At 48.8% G+C, this 12,640-nt stretch overlaps 1 protein-coding gene across 1 annotated transcript in view; it reads right to left on the reverse strand.

The window, feature by feature from the left end:
- Window positions 1–465: 465 nt before the first annotated feature.
- The window catches only part of NCS1 (neuronal calcium sensor 1), a 61,417-nt gene continuing 49,242 nt past the window's right edge, over window positions 466–12,640 (reverse strand). The window contains exon 8 of the mRNA XM_032635892.1: window positions 466–4,205. The gene's annotated coding sequence lies outside the window, so the exon portion shown is untranslated. The remainder of the gene's footprint in view (window positions 4,206–12,640) is intronic.

Consider the following 12,640-nt stretch of genomic DNA (forward strand, 5'->3'; position numbering starts at 1 on the left):
CAGGAAACATTGCTTTTTTTTTTTTTGGTAAGAGTTGCCCAAATTCCTTTCCTAAGCTGCAGGCTCTGGGCGGGGGGCACCATGACGATTCAGACTCCCACTGGCCTTTCACCTCGGCCAAGGCTCTGATGATTCCGCTCACGGCTGCTCCCCACAATGGCCCTGGGACATGGGCTGAGCAGAGACTCACTCCCATCTGACGGACGGAGAAACTGAGTCCCAGTGAGAAGTGACTCGCCCAGAGTCCCGGAGAAAGCTGGTCACTGAGTCAGACTGGGAGCCTGTGGCCCTCCCTGGGGCCATGGGTCAAGGCAAAGACACACGGGGAACAGAAATGTACAGCCTGGGCAGGGGGCAGTCGGGATGGAGGTGGAGGGGATTCTGCGTTTGTCCCAACGGGGACACAGGGGAGCAGACAAAGGCTGAGAGGCCTAGATGCCAAGACAGAAGATGGGACCAGCAGTGTATTCGACAAAAGCCTTTTATTCATCCAAAAATCAACCATTGGGTTTATTCCGCAGATATTAAAAAAGGTCGGGGGGCAAGGCTTCCCATTACACTGCCCTTATGCTGATTCACTTGCTATCTCTGGGGTAGACCTAGAAGAAGGGCGTCTGGGAGACATGCTGCCAATAAGGTGGGGCTGGAAGCTCAGGGTCTGGGTGAGATCATAGCGCTGCCCCCCCCCCCCCCCCCCCCCCCCCCCCCCGCCTCGCCTCCCCATCTGCGGCCTCCCTCTCAAATCACCTATTTGTCTGGTCAGGTCCCCCAAATGCCTTTACTGATCATCGCCACGAGGGGGCGCTCCCGCGTCCCCTCAATCCCTTAGAAGCTGAAACCACTGGGAACCCGGTAGCTTTTCCACTAGGTGAGCAGTGGGGCTTTCCCCAGGGAGAGGCTGCGTCTTCCCAGGGGGCCCAGGAACCCCACACCCCAACCCTCTAGAGAAGGGACAGGGTCCCCGAAAGCCCAGATGCATCTGTCATCTAGGAAGTTGGCTGTCAAAATGAAAAGCATTTCAGGGGAAGAGGAGGACACACATCTGCCTTGACGTTATTCTAAACGACGTTATTCTAAACGTTGCCTGGTTAAATACTGGAAACTCATGACGTTCTCCTAAGTACCACCAATGCAGAGTGGGGAGCGGATTCTATGAGGAAGAGGCCAGGGCTGCTGCAGACGGACTGCCCGAGGCTGGCCCCTGCTCCTGGGCTGGGGAGCGAGGGCTAAGAGCCTGGCTTCTGGCTGGTCTGGAAGCCCCAGAGCAGCAGCCGATGGGGCTAGGCCTCGGGTGGGAAACGGTGCTGGGGAGAGAGGCCCATGGGCTGCTCAGGGTTCCAAGGGTGCTGCAGCTAGAGGCCTGGTGAGAGGAGGGGACGGAATTGTCCCTGCCCGCAACCTCGGGCAAAAATGGCCAGTGTCCAGCACCCTGCCAGGAAGAGGCGTGGCCCTTCCAGCAGCTCTGGACTTCTCTGGGCAAGGACCCAAGGTGTGCCTTGGCCCATGGGTCCACAGTACCACCTGCTAAGGTCAAAAGCCACACGCGTAGCTCCAAACCAAAAGGCCTAACGGTGAGGAGGTGGGAGGAAAGCCTTGTACACAGATCTCCCTAGACTCCTAGGAGTCAATGTCTCAGCGGGCGGGACCCACATGCTTAACCTTGGATAATTCTTAGCCACAAGCCCTTTCCCGTGATGCTCCAGGACAGGCTGCACAAAAGCTCTGGCCCACTGGACCAGACGTGTAAGTCGAGGCTTAGGTGGAGGCCAGAGAAATCATTTGACCTGGGGAAAGGCCCCGCTCTCCCCATCTCCAGCCCCAAGCCACCAAGTTCACCTGCTGCCCTAGGGTCCTAGGTCAGAGCCAGGCTGAGGAACTGCAGGATTTGGTGGCGAGTACTGGGCCTCCTAGGCCAGTGGCCTGAGCAGGAAGGTGACCGCAGGGGCCTCAAAGAGCCCAAGCTTCAAAGTCACCCGTGAAAATGGAACTACTGCTCCTATGCCCGCAGGATCTGGGGGGCTTCCAGCGGAGAGAGAGGGCAGCCAGAGGGCTGGCAGATGCAAGAAAGGAGAGACAGGGGCTGGCCAAGCGGTCCAGCCTGCGGGAGCGGACACGCAAGTCCCACGCCGGCGGAGCCGCTCTCTGGCGGGGGGGGTCTGCTGTGAGAGTTAAAGAGCAGGAGAAGCTCTGGCCTCCTGGGAAAGTGCAAAGTGGGCGCCAAGGGCAATTTAAAGCGGGGGCCGAGGGTCAGCTCCTCCCCTCCGCTGGCCGGGATAAGTCAGGAGGTGATAGGCTGCTGGCTTCGCAAAGAAGAAGCAGGGATTCTCGATTCCGGCCTGGCCCTAAACAGTCTGGGAGGCTGCCTCTCACCCGGAAGCCTTCCCTGGGCGAGGACTAGTTCTGGGCCTGAAAGATAGCTCAAGAGTCCAGGAGGGACCAGGAAGCTCTGTGGGGAGGGACAGGGTGTGTCATCCGAGCACACACACCACGAACAGTGGCTGCTGTGTCCCTGAAGACTGTGCTAAGAGACAGAGAGTGACTCAGGCAGTGCCCGTGTCTGCTGGGGTCTGTAAACTTAGACACAGACCGCAGAATCACCAACTGCAGGAAACCCAAGCTTAGAATTAGACAGCATCAGCACGAAGGGAAGCCTCCGGATCCCCCAGCCCAGGCCTCCCAGACCCGCAGCAGGGGGAGCTGGGGCCAGAGGGTGGGGGGACCACAGTCACGGAGCAAGGGCCACAGCCTCAGGATCTTGCCTTCTGGTCCAAGGTCATCTGACTTTCCTGGTGACAGTTGTGGGCCTGCCCTGTCTCAGTGGCAGGCAGAGCTAGAAGCTTCCTGTGAGCACATGTGGGCCACAGCCCAAGAAGCCACCTGAATGGGATTGCCTGCGGCCCTTCTCTCTCCCCCGCTCCCTTCCGGCCTTTCAGCTAAAAGAGGGAAAGATACTGTGGTCCGCTGGACGAGGCAGGAAAGCAGGGTGAGCGGCTATTCTCAAAACCCACCAAGGAGGGAGAGGCAGACTTTACATCTGCTCACTCCCTCCTCCTTCTCTCCTTAGATTCTCGGTCCACCCCCACCCCTTCCTGGATCCCAGTCTCAGCACAAGCCTCGCCACTCCCCATGGCGCTGCGAACACCAAAGCAAGAACTGAGAAACCGGAAGATGTCCCCTGTTTGTCCTCAGAAAAGAGGTTATGGACCCAGAGGAGGACACAGGACCGAGAGGTGTGTGAACCGGGAGCAGAGAAAAGAGATCCAGGAGGGAGGCATTCGAGCTGGAGGGAACAGTGCATTAGCCATTTAAGAAGCCCACCTTTCCCCTCTCCAAACATCGAGCACAGTATCTGGAAAAAAAAAAAAAAGATTTTTGGCTTCTTGGCCGCTGCAGGCCACCATCCTCCCAAGCGCCTGGGCAGGTGGGCGAGGGCGTGCACGTGTAAACGGTGGGCCCCACATCCCTGGGAGCATCAGACACACGAGGCAGCAGCAACAGTTACCAACCAATAAATAAAAGGTATCAATTATATATGTATAGAAAAAAAAAAAAAACCTCACTTTCCCCACAAAAAGCACAATATTGTTATCACAAAAAAAAATCATCAACATTGTAATTAATCATCCTAGCCGCGCAGGTGGTCTTGCTGCTCGAGGATGGGGCGCCAAATCACGACGGGCAGGTAGGCCCCCCACGCCCCGACCCCCCGTGGCCGAGGCCGTGACTCCCGTGGCCTCCCCCGCTGCCAAGGTCAAGGCAGGAGGCAGAGTTCTTTGACATCCCCGAGGCCTTCTCCCCATCTGTCAGTCTGAATCTTCTAGGACAGAAGGTAGTTTTGTTTTTTTTTTCTTTTTCAATGTCTGTTTGAAATAAAGAACGAAAGCACACACGCAGGAGAGCAGGAGGGACCGAGAGGCCGCCTGCGAAGCAGCCGAGTCCTTGGTTTTGCAGAGGGCTGGAGCCTTTTCCCATCCGTACTGTCGTTTTCTGGACAAGCAGAAGTTGGTGGCAATTGGAGCCGGTGGCTTCAGGCGACGGGTGGGTGCAGGGGTGGGTGGAGGAGAGCCCGGCCTCACGGTTCCAGGGCAGCCGGGCAGCCCGGTGGGGCGTGGATGCGGAGAAAGGCTGGGTGGACACACGAGGGTGGTAGTGTCGGGGCGGAGGTGGCCTCAGGGCACGGGAGGAGGTGAGTGGCTCCCAGGCATCTGGAAGACACAGGGAGGCGGGGCGGGTTCAGAGCTGGCTGCCAGGGACACAGAGCAGGCGACAGTCAACTAGAGGACCAGGTGGCATTATATGTCACAAGTCCTAAAAATGTGCATGCCCTCCGGTCCACACATTTGGTGCTTACTATTTATCCTTAAGAAATAAATGTTTAGGGCTTCCCTGGTGGCGCAGTGGTTGAGAGTCCACCTGCCGATGCAGGGGACACGGGTTCGTGCCCCGGTCCGGGAAGATCCCACATGCCGCGGAGCGGCTGGGCCCGTGAGCCATGGCCGCTGAGCCTGCGCGTCCGGAGCCTGTGCTCCGCAACGGGAGAGGCCACAACAGTGAGAGGCCCGCGTACCGCAAAAAAACAAACAAACAAACAAACAAAAAAAAAAAGAAATAAATGGTTATGGGGGGTGGGGGAGGGATGGACTGGGAGTTTGGGGTTAGTAGATGCAAATTATTACATATAGAATGGATAAACAACAAGGTCCTACTGTATAGCCCAGGGAACTATATCCAATCTCCTGGGATAAACCATAATGAAAAAGAATATGAAAAAGAATGGATATAAAAAGAAATATGTATCTGAATCACTCTGCTGTACAGCAGAAATTAACATGACATTGTAAATCAACTGTACTTCAGTAAAAAATAAGTTAAAGAGACAGAAATAAATGTTTATGACAGTATCATCTGTAATAGCAAAATCAAAAGGGAGGGAGCAAACTCAGTGTCCACTATCAGGGGACAGGTTGGATAAATAAGGACAGAACCATAGGATAAAAAAGTTTGCAACCATTAAGAACAATGTGTGCAATGGCCAATAATCACATGAAAAGATGCTCAGCAGAATTAGTCATCAGGGAAACACAAATCAAAACCACAATGAGACGCCACTTCGCACCCACTAGGATCAAACCCGAAACTAACGAGTGCTGGTGAGGGTGTGAAGAAATTGGAACCCTCGACCACGGCTGGGAGGAATATAAAATGACACCGCTACTGTGGAAAAGTTTGGCAGTTCCTCAGAAAATTAAACATAGTTACTATATGACCCAGCAATTACACCCCAGGGATGGAGTCTAAAAGCTGGAAAATAGGTACTCAAATCCATGTACACCAATGTTCATAGCACCGTGATTCCCAATTGCCAAAAGGTGGAAATGACCCAGATGTCCATCAATGGATGAATGGATAAACAAATGTGATCTCACCACACAATGGAATACTATTCAGCCATACAAACGAATGAAGTACTGGTACGTGCCCCAACACAGAGGAAACTTGACCACGTGATGCTAAGTGAAAGAACCAGACATAAAAGGTCACATAGGGCTTCCCTGGTGGCACAGTGCTTAAGAACCCGCCTGCCAATGCAGGGGACACGGGTTCGAGCCCTGGTCTGGGAAGATCCCACATGCCGCGGAGCAACTAAGCCCGTGCGCCACAACTACTGAGCCTGCGCTCTAGAGCCCGTGAGCCACAACTACTGAAGCCCACGCTCTGCAAAAACAGAAGCCACCGCAATGAGAAGCCCGCGCACCGCAACGAAGAGTAGCCCCTGCTCGCCGCAACTAGAGAAAGCCTGCGTGCAGCAACGAAGACCCAACACAGCCAAAAATAAATTAATTAATTAATTAATTTAATTTAAAAAAATAAAAGATAAATAAAAAGATAAAAGTCACAGAGTAAATGATTCCATTTATATGAAACACCCAGAATAGAGACAGAAAGCAAAGTATGGTTGCCAGAGGCTCACTGAGGGGTGGGGGTGGGGGAGAAACTGCTTAAGGGATATGGAGTTTTATCTTGGAATGAGGCAAAGGTTCTAGAATGTACTAAATGCCACTGAATTGTTCACTTTAAGATAGTTAATCTTATGTTATGTGAATTTCACCTCAATACATTTTTTTAAAAAAGCAGCAGCCTGGGGGACAGTTATGTCTGTTACTGTCTGTGCCATCCAAAGACCCTTCCCATAACCTGCTCCAACCCTGTGTTTAAATCTCACGTCCCCACTCCCCACTGGACAGGTGTAGGTGTCTGATACAAAGGGGTCATTTTCCTGATTTGGGGAGACGACTTAAAAACATTATCTGCGCCAATCCGAATCTATGTGGAGGTGGCCCTGGGGGAGTAGGAAGGCCCTGCAGGACCAGAATTGGGGGGGCCATTATGGTGCAGGTGCCGAGGGAGAGAGAGTATGGAGCAACCACCCAGAGGAAGGCCAGAGCACCCAAGAGAGAGGCCTGGGTCCTCTCAGCCTTCCAGGTCCCCTGCCAGACCCTGGAGGTTCAGCTGGGTCTCCAATCACATGCTTTGCCTTCCGCGGTGATCTGTGAACCCCTGTGACTTGCATTATTGTATCTGCAAGTTAAGGGAATTCCCTGGCGGCGGTCCAGTGGTTAGGACTCCAAGCTCTCACTGCCAAGGCCTGGGGTTCGATCCATGGTTGGAGAACTAAAATCCCATCAGCTGTGTGGCGTGGCCAAAAAAAATGTAAAAACAAGAAAAAAAAAAGAACTGCAAACATGATGAAACTCACCAAATGCATTTAAATCCCTAAATTCACAGTTACACATATATTTTGTAAAAACGTCACTGGTCACCTCTAAGGATTTTAGAAATCCAACTCGTTTTGAAAACTGATAAAGAATCAAGTATCCTTCATGCCTTCCCTATGAAAACCAAGCCTCAGGGTAACCACCAAGTGGATGAGGGGAGGTTTCCCTTTGTAAAAGTAATCTAGCCAATGACGAAGAAGGAAAGACAACTTTAGGACGTCACCATCTTGCACCATGCAATGAATGAATGGACAGAGGTGGCGATCAGAAACAGCTGCTAATGTCACCGAGGTCACGTGCACCTGCTAGACACACACAACCCCGCTCATGAGGTGTTCTCACCCAAAGTGGACCAAACCCAATGCCAAGCCAGCCTGCAGATCTAACTGCCATTTCCAGGAAGAACAAGAAAGAGGAGAGCCTGTTAACAGCACCACGGGGCGCTGTACACAATGCTCTCCTCAGCAAATAGCAAGAAGGAAAAGGGAAGGGGGAAAACTTAGAGACTAAAATAAACGTAAACCTATCAACCGCTTGCTAGCTATGGACTTCATTCAGATTCAGATTCCAATAAACAAAGTGAAAAAAATTGTGAGACAACAGGAAAGTGGAATGTAAGTGCTGATGAGAGCGTATTAAGGAATTATTGATGTTTTGGGTATTATGGATTTTTTTAAAAGAATCGTTATCTTTTAGAAATACATTTTGAAATATTTATGTATGAAATGATACGATGTCTCGAATTTGCTTCAAAACAAGCCAGTGTCGGGGGGGTGTGGGGGAGGGTATAGGCGGCGGTGATTCTGAAGCTGGGAGATGGGTACACGGAGTTACATATCCTCTCTACTATTGCATGCGACTGTTCCCATAATAAAAATTGTTTTCAGCTACTCTCAAATTTCCAACAACCTAAGTGCCCCACACCATAAGACTGGTTAAGGTCTGGTCCGACCATAAACGGTCTGCTATGCAGCTATTAAAAATGATGATCTCGGCTTCCCTGGTGGCGCAGTGGTTGAGAGTCCGCCTGCCGATGCAGGGGACACGGGTTCGCGCCCCCGTTCAGGAGGATCCCACATGCCGAGGAGCGCCTGGGCCCGTGAGCCATGGCCGCTGAGCCTGCGCTTCCGGAGCCTGTGCTCCGCAACGGGCGAGGCCACAGCAGTGAGAGGCCCGCGTACCGCCAAAAAAAAAATAAAATAAAAATAAAAATGATGATCTCAAACAACATTTAGTGACGCAAAAAATATGCACGGTCTCAGTTCCTGAATAATTCAGTGAATTATATAACCGTAATTTATCTAAGAATTATGATCCATCAGGAATCTGAGGAGGCACATAAATCGCAAAAACGATGGAACACAAATTGGATATAATTACTCTCAGGCAGGATCTAGGAAGGCCTGAGAAAAATGGTACGGCAATTTTCGGGAGGAGCTATAGAAAAGTGGATCTTGTCACCCCGAAAAACTTGTCATGGAAATAAAGTTACATCGTGTTGGCCGACACGTTGCTGGTGAGGGTAAGATATATGCCTACATAAATTGCGTTATGGAAAGCCAGTGTAGACACAACAGGATGTGAAGCCAAGTTGGGTAAAACACATTCAAAATCTCTTTTCTTAGTGTTGGGTCTCCAAAAGAAAAAAATGGCTCCTACAAGTTGTTCCTTTAAAAAACAAACAAACCAAAAACCAAAAAACACAGCCAAGAGCGTATGGTTATGAACTCGTTGTTGAGGAAATATATATACATATATATTCATAGAAAACTGTAAGACAAAAACAAATAGGGTAATTCAGAAAGAATCACACACTTTAAAGAAATTAATTACACTGTACAACTTTTCCTTGGGGGGATACAGCAAGAACTTATGTTTGCACCATTCTTCCACGGCCTGGAGGAAATATGCAGCTGTTTTATATATATATATATATATATATATATATATATATGCCAATGAGGCCACTGGTGGTAACTCACAAAAGAGGGACCCTGAAAAATCAGACAACAGATCAGTATGCACTGTGGGACCCAGAGCTGCATACTGAACATTTTGAAGATTATAGAAATAACTGTCACAGTTCCTTTATAAATTGGTTTGATTATATGTTCCTATGCGACCTAGTTACTGAGTATTAAGTTTTTGTAAGTGTTCAATTCTTTCTGAATCATTCTTTCTTTCTGAATCATTCTGGACACAAAATGTTCACAGTGGTTATTTCTGGGTTATACGTGAAGGGTTTTTTTCAATAAACTTTTTTATGGAGGTTTTCTTTTTAAACGTATTTTCTAATGTCTCTTCAATGAAAAAGGATTTCTTGTGCAAAAACGTAAGAATATGAGAAGCTTCAAAACAGGCTTCCTAAACAAAATGTCAGCAACTCAAATCTGATGATACATCAAAGCACATAATGGGTGGTTAGCGTTCAAAAATCACTCGGTGTAAGTCAGAGTGGCCATCATCAAAAACTCCACAAACAGTGAACGCTGGAGAGGGTGTGAAGAGATGAGAACCCTCCTACACTGTTGGTGGGAATGTAAATGGGTGCAGCCACTATGGAGAACAGTATGAAGGTTCCTTTAAAAAACTAAAAATAGAGCTAGGGCTTCCCTGGTGGCGCAGTGGTTGAGAATCCGCCTGCTAATGCAGGGGACACGGGTTCGAGCCCTGGTCTGGGAGGATCCCACATGCCGCGGAGCAACTGGGCCCGTGAGCCACAAGTACTGAGCCTGCACGTCTGGAGCCTGGGCTCCGCAACAAGAGAGGCCGCGATAGTGAGAGGCCCGTGCACCGTGATGAAGAGTGGCCCCCACTCGCCGCAACTAGAGAAAGCCCTCGCACAGAAACAAAGACACAACACAGCAAAAATAAATTAATTAATAAACTCCTACCCCCAACATCAAAAAAAAAAAAAAAAAAAAAAAAACTAAAAATAGAGCTACCATCTGATGCTGCAATCCCATTCCTGGGCATATATCCAGAGAAAAACATGGTTCGAAAAGATCACGCACCCCAGTGTCCATTGCAGCTTTGTTTACGATAGCCAAGACATGGAAGCAACCTAAATGTCCATCGACAGAGAATGGGTAAAGAGGATGTGGTACATATAGACAATGGAATATTACTCAGCCTTTAACAAGAATGAAATAGCCATAGGAGGGAGGCTGGGGAGATCAGGAGAGGCAGGTGGGAAGGGCCATCCAGGAGGAGTGGGAGAGGAGCAGAGGGCGACTGCCCTGCCCACTCAGGCCGAGGAGGTTGCTGAGCTCCCAGGCCCGTCCCCTGCCCTCCAAGGCCCCCTCCAGGCCACGTGGGTCCTTGGGGGCATAGGAAGGAGGCCGGGGGGAGAATAGGAGAGGCACGTTGGAGGGGCCTTCCAGGAGGAGAGGGAGAGGAGCAGATGGTGATTGCCCCACCCACTCAAGCCCAGGAAGCCTGCTGGGCTCCCAGGTGAGGTCCCCTGCCCTCTGAGACCAGGGGTGGGGGGAACGCCTGGGCCCCTTCTGTTCCTTGAGCCTAAGTTCCACCCCCCTACAGCCCCCAGGGCCTTTTCCAGATCCTGAGCATTGGCCCCGCCCACCACCCAAACCTCACCCTTGCTTAGTCCCCGCCCTCCACAGCTAAGGCCTTCCCCCCCCTTTTTTCTTTTTCTTTTTTCTTTTCCCTCCTCCTCTTTTTTACTATTGTGGTACTGATGTACCTTCCAGTTGTTGATTCATCTATATTTTTATTTTCATATTCTTCCTAACATATCTGTTAGTTTCCTAGTCTAATTTTATTTTTTACTTTGTTATTGTTGTGGGGGTTTTTTGCCGCCCCAGGAAGCTTGCAGAACCTTGGTTCACAAGCCCAGGTCAGCTGAAGCTCCTGCGGTAGGAGCTCCAAGTCCAAACCACTAGACTAACAGAGAACCTCAGACCCCAGGGACTAATCATCGGAGTGAGATCTCACGGAGTACCTCATCTCAGCACCAAGACCCAGCTCTACCCAACAGCCACAAACCCCAGTGTTAAAAGCCTCAGGCCAAACAATCAGTAAGACAGGAACACAATCCCACTCATTAAAAAAAAAAAAAAAAAAAAAGATGGCAAAAAAATATGTCACAGATGAAGGAGCAAGGTAAAAACCTACAAGACCAAATAAATGAAGAGGAAATAGGCAATCTACCTGAAAAAGAATTAGAGTAATGATAGTAAAGATGATCCAGAATCTCAGAAATAGAATGGAGGCACAGATTGAGAAAATACAAGAAATGTTTAACAGCATCTAGAAGAACTAAAGAACAAACAAACAGAGATGAACAACACAATAACTGAAATGAAAAATACACTAGAAGGAATCAATTACAGAATAATGGAGGCAGAAGAACGAATAAGTGAGTTGGAAGACAAAATGGTGGAAATAACTGCTGAGGAGCAGAATACAGAAAAAAGAATGAAAAGAATGGAAGACAATCTCAGAGACCTCTGGGACAACATTAAACACACCAACATTCGAATTACAGGGGTCCCAGAAGAAGAAGAGAAAAAGAAAGGGTCTGAGAAAACATTTGAAGAGATTATAGTTGAAAAATTCCCTAAGATGGGAAAGGAAACAGTCACCCAAGTCCAGGAAACACAGAGAGTCCCATACAGGATAAAACCTAGGAAAAACACATCAAGACACATATTAATCAAACTAACAAAAATTAAATTCAAAGAAAAATTATTAAAAGCAGCAAGGGAAAAACAAAACAATAACATACAAAGGAATCCCCATAAGGTTATCAGCTGATTTTTCAGGAGAAACTCTGCAGGCCAGAAAGGAGTGGCAGGTTATACTTAAAGTGATGAAAGATAAAAACCTACAATACAACCAAGATTACTCTACCCAGCAAGGATCTAATTCAGATTCGATGGAGAAGTCAAAAGCTTTTCAGACAAGCAAAAGCTAAGAGAATTCAGCACCACCAAACCAGCTTTACAACAAATGCTGAAGAAACTTCTCTAAGCGGGAAACACAAGAGAAGAAAAAGACCCACAAAAACAGACCCAAAACAATTAAGAAAATGGTAATAGGAACATACATATCGATAATAACCTTGAATGTAAATGGATTAAATGCCATAACCAAAAGACACAGGCTCGCTGAATGGATACAAAAACAAGACCCGTATATATGCTGTCTACAAGAGACCCACTTCAGACCTAGGAACACATACAGACTGAAAGTGAAGGGATGGAAAAAGATATTCCATGCAAATGGAAATCAAACGAAAGCTAGAGGGGCTTCCCTGGTGGCGCACTGGTTAAGAATCCGCCTGCCAATGCAGGGGACACGGGTTCAAGCCCTGGTCCGGGAAAATCCCACATGCCACGGAACAACTAAGCCCGTGCACCACAACTACTGAGCCTGCACTTTAGAGCCCACGAGCCACAACTATGGAAGCCAGTGAGCCATAACTACTCTAGCCCATGTGCCTAGAGCCTGTGCTCCACAACAAGAGAAGCCACTGCAATGAGAAGCCCGCACACCACAACAAAGAGTAGCCCCCGCTCGCCGCAACTAGAGAAAGCCCACACACAGCTATGAAGACTCAATGCAGCCAAAAAAAAAAAAAAAATTGATAAACCCTTAGCCAGACTCATCAAGAAAAAAAGAGAGAAGATGCAAATCAATAAAATTAGAAATGAAAAGGGAGAAATCACAACTGACACCGCAGAAATACAAAGGATTATAAGAGACTACTACAAACAACTATATGCCAATAAAATGGACAACCACGAAGAAATGGACAAATTCTTGGGAAGGTACAACTTTCCAACACTGAACCAGGAAGAATTAGAAAATATAAACAGACCTATCACAAGTAATGAAACTGA

The sequence above is a fragment of the Phocoena sinus genome, chromosome 6 (assembly GCF_008692025.1).
Source record: "Phocoena sinus isolate mPhoSin1 chromosome 6, mPhoSin1.pri, whole genome shotgun sequence".
In the NCBI taxonomy this organism is placed as follows: Eukaryota; Metazoa; Chordata; class Mammalia; order Artiodactyla; family Phocoenidae; genus Phocoena; species Phocoena sinus.